Below are 9556 nucleotides of genomic sequence, written 5' to 3' on the forward strand. Positions count from 1 at the left end.
AATTTTGAAAAATGGGCGTGGCACCGCCCACTTATGATCACATATATGTATCTCGGTAACCGTTCTACCAATTTGTACCAAACTCGGTGTGGTTATTGTACTTGCCACATAGAAACAAAACGTTGAAAATTATTGAAATCGAACTAAAATTACGGCCGCTTTTCATCTAACAGTATATTTCAGAAATGCTTGATACTTCAATATTTCGAAATTTAAGGACGCTAATTCACTCAAAATGGATACACCCCGGTTTACCATGTAGCAGTAGCTTTCGGAAAGGTGAAAAACATATATTTTTACCCAAAAAAGGGCTCATTCTTAACAAAATACCGTATATAACCAAGATTCAAACTTTGTAAAAAATTTAAAAAAATCAACAGTTTCTTCAAATTTTCGCAATTTTTATTCACTGTTTTCGGGCACATAGTTTCTTAGCAAATTCAATTCTAAAGTGCAAGTTTGAAGTGCCTACAAAATATTGTCAAGTTTTGGCAATTTTTTCTTGCTGACGGTATTGTCCGTTTTCCTCCATATAAAAAAAATTGTCGATCATACTTCGTATAAGCACTTGCTCACCCTTTGGTCTTGCCTGATCATAACACTAAATTGCCAAGAAACTTGAGCAAAATCTGTGTCAACTACTTTTCGCCAAAAAAAATTTTATGTGCGTTAAATTGTAGATTGAATAGAACATTTTGAGGCGCCGTTTAACCTAATTTTTTTGTTACAAGTGCAACATAAAAATAGCATTTGAACAACAAAAGCAAGAGCTACAGCAGCACGACCATTCACACCACGGTGTCAACCAAAATACATATCGTCGATGTTTTTGTAAAACCGCCCATCGCCCAAGTGCAAAACCGCCTATCTTAAGGCACTCAAATTTTGCGGGAAAGCGAAAAAACGGTTTATTCTTTGAAGGCATTGCCTTGATAGTAGAGCTGGAAAACTATCGATGGTCGTGGTCATCGATGGTTTCGATAGTTGATAATCCCAACCAGGGTTGTTGCGAATATTTTTCCGAAATAAAAGTCCTTTTCGCATAATAAACAAACCGCCTGTCCAAATTAAACCAATTTGGTATCATATGAAATATTAAATTTGGTATGATATCATAGCATTAAACAGAAATAGCGAACGACCTATATTTATATTTTTTTATAATTTAATAGTAAAGAAATCCATATACCTGACACATGATTTGTTTTATGGTAATTAATTAAAATTTTTTATTGAAATATTTTTCTATATGTGGCTTTCTTCGTTTAGACATTTCAGTTTTAAAGCTATTTAAATCCTCTTTCATTTGATACCGAACTTGTTTAATTTGGATAAGCGGTTTGTTTATTATCCGGAAAGAACTTTTATTTAGGAACAAAATTCGCAACAACCCTGATCACAACCATCGATAGCATCGATACTATCGAAAATGTCGACACTATCGATAGTTTTGAATAAAACAGTCCAAAAATTAAACATAACATCTTTTATTGAAAACGAGATCAGAATTGCTAAAATATGACGATATTTTTTTTAAGGAACAACGACTTTTAGCTTCAAATAGCATCTGCGCTCTGAAATATGAATGTTACTAAATAATGTATATATGAGTGAAAATTATCGATAGTGCTTACAAAACCATCGATACTATCGATAGTGCCATCGATAGTTTTCCAGCTCTACTTGATAGGTGGTATTTTCTCTAGCTATTATTTTACAAATCTGTTGTTATAATAACGATTTAACGACTTTTATGCATAAATCTCGATGCTGGAGTTCAGGGTTACCAAATCTCATTTTTGCCACAACGGCGATTTAGACGGTTTTGCAACTGGTCGATGGGCGGTTTTGCAAAAACATCGACGATGTGCAGGTATGAACACAGTTGGCGGACACCTAAAATATTCAGCATTCAAGCTGCGGGGAAAAAAACAACGCAGCACTAACGCAGTGTATCGCATGCTCATCGTAAAGGCTGGTTTTCATTATATCATATTTTGACAACAAATTTTGTCAACATATTTTGACACAACTTTATCTCCTTTTCCCATACCATAACCGATTATATTATGGCCTAAAAATGGACAGATCGCCAATTTAGCAGCACATGTACACGACTGAAGGCCTTTTCTTATCTAAGTAAATCAATCGATAAACCATTATTCGGCAATGTGTTTTCACTTATTTGACGATTTGAATTCTACTGAAATTGACATAATGAAAACAAGCCTTAATACAGGCACATATGGCACCAGGGAAGCCAACTAATTTTTGAGTTCTACCCGATTTCGTCGATGAAATTAACCGATTTCGCACGAAGTTTCATAAAATCTCAGTACATATGTACATATTTACATAATACTCGATAAAAATCTAACACTTCCGAGAAAAAAGTTTGAAATTTAGGTGAAAATTTGTTGCACTTTTTTGAAGTTTTCTACAAATTGTTAAACTTGGATTTATATGGGGTTTGTTAGAGAAAGAACTGTATTTTAATTGAAAATTCTCAAAAATAAATAAATAAACATAAGTTGCGCACAATATCACTTTGAAATGGCGTGCTATAGATATGACCGATGTATACATATATAGCCCATAGGCAACTGATAGTAACAATTTTCGCTTCAACTTGGCCAGTTGCGGCTTCTGGGCCAGTGTTGCCAGAACTTTTTGGGCCGACCGGCTAGATTGGCAAAAAAAGCGGCTAAAATGTTTTAGTGAAAATTCACATGCTTTATTTAAATAAATCACAAGAAACGAAAGACTAGTTAACACCATTAATTTATATCGAGTGTATATTCCTCATCATCAAATGAATCACTATTGTATATTTATATTCACCTGAATTCATTAATTTTAAGAGATCGTCATCTACAGTAAAATTAGGGCAGCATTTTTCTTCAAGTTTTAAACCGTATCTTATATATGTATAAAATAGCGTTTAACGTTTTAACGCACATTGGATTTCTTTGCTTAGTTTTTATTGTATTCATTGAACTAAATATTCGCTCTACTTCTGCATTACTTATAGGCAAAACAAGAAAACTAAAAGCTAGGTTGGAAAGGTCAGCAAAAGGGTTTTCTCCTAGGGCATTTCGAAATTGATAAACTTCGGCCCAAAATTTTACAGTTGAGTCTAAATTACTCCAGGTATGTAACGTTAACCGTTGCCATTGCATCTCTATGGATGTTATTTCGTCGGCATTATATTTGTTTTTGTTGCTGTAGTTGAACAAATACTTCTGGTTTAATTACTCTTAATGCATTTCCAACCGAAAAAAGTCAATTTTTTTAATGTGGCAATATTTGGCGTAATTCCTTTATTAAAGTGATAATAAAATAGCGACCATTTTCTCGAATTATTTTCTCGGCTTCGTGGTCAAAAGCGTTTGTGCTTACTTTTGTTTTTAAATACTCTTCAAAACTGTGATAAAACTGACGAAATGGAGCAACGGGGAGCATATAGGATCAAATGTGTCCGCGCTAATAACCACTAGGGAGCATAGATGCGAAAGTAAAACATTGAGTTCATTAAAAATCTTCATTGGGTATGCATTATTGCTTACGAACAACTTGTTTACTTTTTGCACCTGAAAATTAGGCAAATAGTAAAATCGGCTAAAAACGGCTAACTTTTTTTTACAGACCGGCTAACAAATCGGCTGCCGGCTAGATCGAATTTTCTCCGGCTAGTTGCTATCAAAACCGGCTAAATCTAGCCGGAAAACGGCTAAAATGGCAACGCTGCTTCTGGCCCATGGGGGACTGAGTTTCGGCGTTAATGCACGCGTGAGTGAGCGAGAGTGTATGCGTGCACCTTTTAGGCCCGTCTGTGTATGCCACTTCTTGGCTGGCACGGTTCCGTTTCTGCTGGCATTGCTAATACATATGTATGTATGTACTACATACTGCGCAGCTAGCCATCGCCAAACTGCCAACAAGTGCAGCAATTTTTCGCAATGAGCAGCGACAAAAGCAAAATAAAAAATACTAACTACTTCACCCAGCCGCAACAGCAGCGAATTTAAATTTGAGCGTTAGTGTTGTTGTTGTGGTGGTGAAATTTAGTTGCACGCAATTTTTAAAAAAGGAAATAGTGAAAATAATTGAAAATAAGCTAATATGCAATGTACATATGCATATACATGCGTTGCATTTATTTTTGCGACAATAACCCACAAATTTTCGACTACAATTTGCAAGTAAAGCGCAAATAAGCGAAAATTTGCAAATTGTAACATTGTAAATTGCAAATAAGTATTTTGCAGAATTTTGATTTTGATCAGAAACGAAATTCTTTTACGCCACATTTCAGATGCGACATTGTGACATACATAAATTATGTTTAAATGCCAAATACATAAATAGTACATATGTGTAAATATGACGAATATATAATTGCCTGCGTAAAAACATTTACATATAAGCAAAAATACTATATTTAGCTTTGTGGGTAAAGTTGAGATAAAATTTTGTATTTAGCAGTGTATAGTGGGAGGAAGAAAAAAATCAAATGCATACTAAATAAATACTAAAAAAAATATGTAATTAAAGTTGTTTCTAATCTCAAATGTAATGTGGTGAAGAAGAGGAGGAATAAAGAAGAAAAATTGTTGATTACAGAAGGTGAAATACAATCAAGTGAAACAAAATAAACAAATCCTCTGCTCAAAACCTTGAAAGAGAAACTAAACAATTAAAACCAACTACAATTTAGTAAAACTGGAAAATTCACTCAACACTAAATTTGAACGTGACTTTATGAAAGCAGTGTTGGCGTCTACTTTCGGCGTCAAAGGTGAGTTTAGTTTTGTAACGAGGACACACATACATATCTATGTATCTATGTATATTTTTTCAAAAAAAAATATCAGAAAAATTTTCGATGTGAAACATTAATATGACAATACGAAAGAAGTTATTTTTTAACTTTAACCAAGAAACTTTTTTTTAGTCTGCTTCAAAATCAATGTGAAACCGGCGAAAACAAAAGAAGTTGTTTCCGATGGCAAAATTTTTACTTGAGTAGGTTTCGCAGATGGAAGTCAAGCTACATAAAACCAGTGCTTAAATTTCTCGAATCCAAATAAATTATCGCTCAAAATGGAATTAAGAAATTAGATGAACATACTAAAACAGTTTATTTATACATACTAGTGTTCGCCCAGCGGTTGAAATTCAACCGCTAAAATAAAGGATAGTTAATGTGAGTTGAGTTGAGCTGAAATAACATTAGTGTAAATGGGTTAAGTGGAGGGGAGTTTAGCTTAGTACTTAACATAACATATCATAACATAACATACCACAACATAAGATTAAATAACATAACATATGTAGCATAACACACCACAATATAGCATCGCACATTCTTCAGTTGTATTTCCTTTTTATCCCTATCACTTTCTTCCTCTCTATCTTTGTCTCTATCGCTTTTAATGTTTATGNAATCTTCATAAATCTGATTCCTAAACTGCTACTTAGCACGCTTCTGTAATTCAGTATCAATATTAAAGCATACATTTAGGAGGCATTTCCGCCCCAACCATGTACATGTAGGGCATTCGTATTGGTGTCACTTTTGAATTGATTTTTTCGCTTTATGTTAAACTAATTTGAAATTTGAAAAATTGCCTGTACATCAGCATCAAGATACCTTTCTAATGATATATAATTGTTTATACCCTAGAGGTGGACAAAGATGCAACAATACTGCTTGCTTGACAGCTCAGTGGTTCGCGGTATGTTGCACCAATGTTTTTTAAAGGAAAAAACGAAGAAATAAATAAAGCCACGAATTAGTTCTCCATCGAGTATATGTAATGTTTATTGTATATATATATAAAGGGAAGGTATACACTGAATATTACCTCAAGTGATTGTGACGTAGGATGGTGGCTGATGGTCGTTCCCTGTTGATCTCCAGAAAAGAAGTGTCCGCGCTGTTTGCAGTAAAATTAAGTTCACCCTCCATACAGTACAACTATTTGGAGGGGAAACTTGACGATGGTTAATTTGGCGGGAAAACTGTATGAACTTTCTGATCATTTCCTACTACATAAATGTGCACGCATGTGTGCGTATACAAATAAGTATTAGGGGGGTCCGTCTTATATTGTTTGGTTTAGGCTACAGTAGGGCTGCCAGACGTCCCGGTTTTCCCGGACATGTCCCGGTTTTAGACTATTTGTCCCGATGTCCCGGTCCAACCTTAAAATGTCCCGGGTTTCGTTTAGTGTCCCGGTTTTTCATTTGATTCCACAAATTTGAATAAAAGTTCAAAAATCACTACACTAAGCGAAAAAACGCNTATGTTTATTTTCCCCTTCATGTTCATCTTCATGTTCATCTTCATCTTCATCTTCATCTTCATCTTCATCTTCATCTTCATCTTCATCTTCATCTTCATCTTCATCTTCATATTCATCTTCGTTTATATTTACGTTTCTTTACTTTTACTCTAATCTTTGCCTTTATCCCTTTCTTCTTCTACATATTCAACTTTACCTTCTTCCTTGCATGAATCTTAATCTTCATAAATCTGATTCCTAAACTGCTACTTAGCACGCTTCTGTAATTCAGTATCAATATTAAAGCATACATTTAGGAGGCATTTCCGCCCCAACCATGTACATGTAGGGCATTCGTATTGGTGTCACTTTTGAATTGATTTTTTCGCTTTATGTTAAACTAATTTGAAATTTGAAAAATTGCCTGTACATCAGCATCAAGATACCTTTCTAATGATATATAATTGTTTATACCCTAGAGGTGGACAAAGATGCAACAATACTGCTTGCTTGACAGCTCAGTGGTTCGCGGTATGTTGCACCAATGTTTTTTAAAGGAAAAAACGAAGAAATAAATAAAGCCACGAATTAGTTCTCCATCGAGTATATGTAATGTTTATTGTATATATATATAAAGGGAAGGTATACACTGAATATTACCTCAAGTGATTGTGACGTAGGATGGTGGCTGATGGTCGTTCCCTGTTGATCTCCAGAAAAGAAGTGTCCGCGCTGTTTGCAGTAAAATTAAGTTCACCCTCCATACAGTACAACTATTTGGAGGGGAAACTTGACGATGGTTAATTTGGCGGGAAAACTGTATGAACTTTCTGATCATTTCCTACTACATAAATGTGCACGCATGTGTGCGTATACAAATAAGTATTAGGGGGGTCCGTCTTATATTGTTTGGTTTAGGCTACAGTAGGGCTGCCAGACGTCCCGGTTTTCCCGGACATGTCCCGGTTTTAGACTATTTGTCCCGATGTCCCGGTCCAACCTTAAAATGTCCCGGGTTTCGTTTAGTGTCCCGGTTTTTCATTTGATTCCACAAATTTGAATAAAAGTTCAAAAATCACTACACTAAGCGAAAAAACGCGTTGTAATATTCAGAAAAATGTTATGAATTCACTGAGGGAAATAACGCATAGTAAACATGAATATTTTCTATTTGATTATCGTTTAAAAATGTTCGTATTTAAAAATAATACTTTCATAACACGCACGCGTGGTGTTGATTCAAACGCAGCATTTAAATGCACATTTACATGTCTGGCTGTAGCTGAGTGCGCGAAGATGCTTGACACAATTTGCTAATCTCCAGAGGGTCAGGGCTCAATTTCTATTACAACCAGGATGGAATTTAAATATTTTTTTAACTTAATTATGAAAAAGCAATCAGTAATTGCAAATCGCTTCATTTTAATATGGACGTATTTGAAGTGAATATTTCTATACAAATACTAAAATTTGTATACTTAAATGTATTACGAGTTGGGTTGGCGCTCTTTCATATGCGTATTTTTTTTAATTTAGCACGATTTTTTAATTCTAAACTTCTTTTTCTCAGTGCACCGGTTTAATTTGTGAAATATTCACATTTCGAGATAGTTGAACTTTGCACAAGCAATAGTTGATGATTCGTATATGTACCTAAATACGTTCAAAATGCGTGCACAGAGTTTTACAATTATATTAAGGAAAATACAGAAGTTTTGCAACAAGTTCACAGCAACGAATAATATGACTGATATTTTAATGTTATCTTGTACTTAAGTTTTTTTCTTTCATGAAACCTAGAGTACAGTGCCGTACAAAATTATTGGCTCGGAGGCTCTTTCATCAGATCACAATTTCTAATCAGATCTTTTAGAAAAATTTTGAAAATGTAGCTTTTGGGCCAATTAATAAAGCGCAAGTCTGAAGTTGCCAGCAAATTTCGTTGATTTTTAGCTTTTTTTTTTTGCTGACAGTGTCCTCCATATAAAAAGAATTATCGAACATAGTTTGTATGGAAGAAACTCTCAGTAAAAACAATACCAAAAATCAACTAAAATTTAATGGGCTGCAAAACTTCATTTTAAAAATTTGTATAAAAAGTCTGATTAGAATGTTGCAAATTGGAACGCAAATTTATTGAATTTTGCCGAGTTTAGCACAAAGTTTAACAATTTTTTTTATGTTTTTTCATATATTTAGTATAGTATTACTAGTATTTTTATAAAGAATAAAAAAAGGTTCATGCATTGTGAAAAATTCTCTGTGCTTTAGTTGTGATAAGTTGTTTTGTTAAAAAAGGGAGTCGAGTTATTTGAAAACCCCCTCTTTATAGTCCGATTTTGCTCATATAGAGGAATAACTCTAAATATTACATACATAAAAGTGAATAACTTCAGAAATAAGTATGTCGGTAGATGGGGGATCAATTCTCCACGGCATGTGCATACATATGCATCAATGTATAAAAATATAGATTTAGTTCTATTAAATGCAGTTTTCGCCAGGTAAGGTGTATTTTTATATCAAATTAATATAATTACATATCGTTACCTTAATATAGAAAGCTCCTAACTTATTTTCTTTCGAAATTCAGCTCTGCACAAATGTCGGTAGATTAGCCAATAAAGACTTAGTCGAATTTAAATACAACTACAACATGAAGAAAGTGCAATGGGGTATAGTCGTTGCGCTGGGTATGCAGTTACAGTTGCATGGCTATACTCAATCCCGACTCTTGCGTCCTCGTTCGCGCACTCTGGGCAACGTGAGCAACCCATGTGCGAGATGCGGTAACCAATCCGAGTGGAGCCTTGGGTCACGGCAGAAAGAGAGGGAGCTTCGGTGGGGCCACTCCGACTTATTCGGTTTAAGGGCTTACTGAAGTCTGCAGCGTCTGTTCACCAGTAGGTGCGGCTGCAAGCGGGTGTCTGCTTGGAGCAAGCGGGTGTCTGCTTGGAGCAATCGGCTCGCTATATAAACGTGTATTTTGTAGCGAAACCACCCCCGCCCATGGTGGACGGCTGGGACCCGCCACGTAAAAACCACTTCCAGTAAAGAAGCAAGGCAAAGCCTCGGATGAGACCGCTAGTACGACCACGGCAAACGTTTAGAAGGACTACGATTTGAGGGCATGCACCTGGAATGTGCGGACCCTTAATGGGGAAGGTGCCTCTGTCCCGGCTGGTTGATGTCCTCGTAAGGACAAAAGCTGACATCACCGCCATCCAAGAAATGCGTTGGACGGGGCAAGGCAAGCAATGTCTGGGGCC

At 35.4% G+C, this 9556-nt stretch overlaps 1 protein-coding gene across 1 annotated transcript in view; it reads left to right on the plus strand.

The window, feature by feature from the left end:
* Positions 1-9556, plus strand: part of LOC108376804 (uncharacterized) — a gene marked incomplete at its 3' end in the record, with an annotated part of 101865 nt that overhangs the window by 3492 nt on the left and 88817 nt on the right. The window contains exon 2 of the mRNA XM_017633047.1: positions 4555-4798. The remainder of the gene's footprint in view (positions 1-4554; positions 4799-9556) is intronic.

The sequence above is a fragment of the Rhagoletis zephyria genome, unplaced genomic scaffold (genome assembly GCF_001687245.7).
Source record: "Rhagoletis zephyria isolate East Lansing unplaced genomic scaffold, Rhagoletis_zephyria_1.1 Rzeph_scaffold_00102, whole genome shotgun sequence".
Taxonomy (NCBI): Eukaryota; Metazoa; Arthropoda; class Insecta; order Diptera; family Tephritidae; genus Rhagoletis; species Rhagoletis zephyria.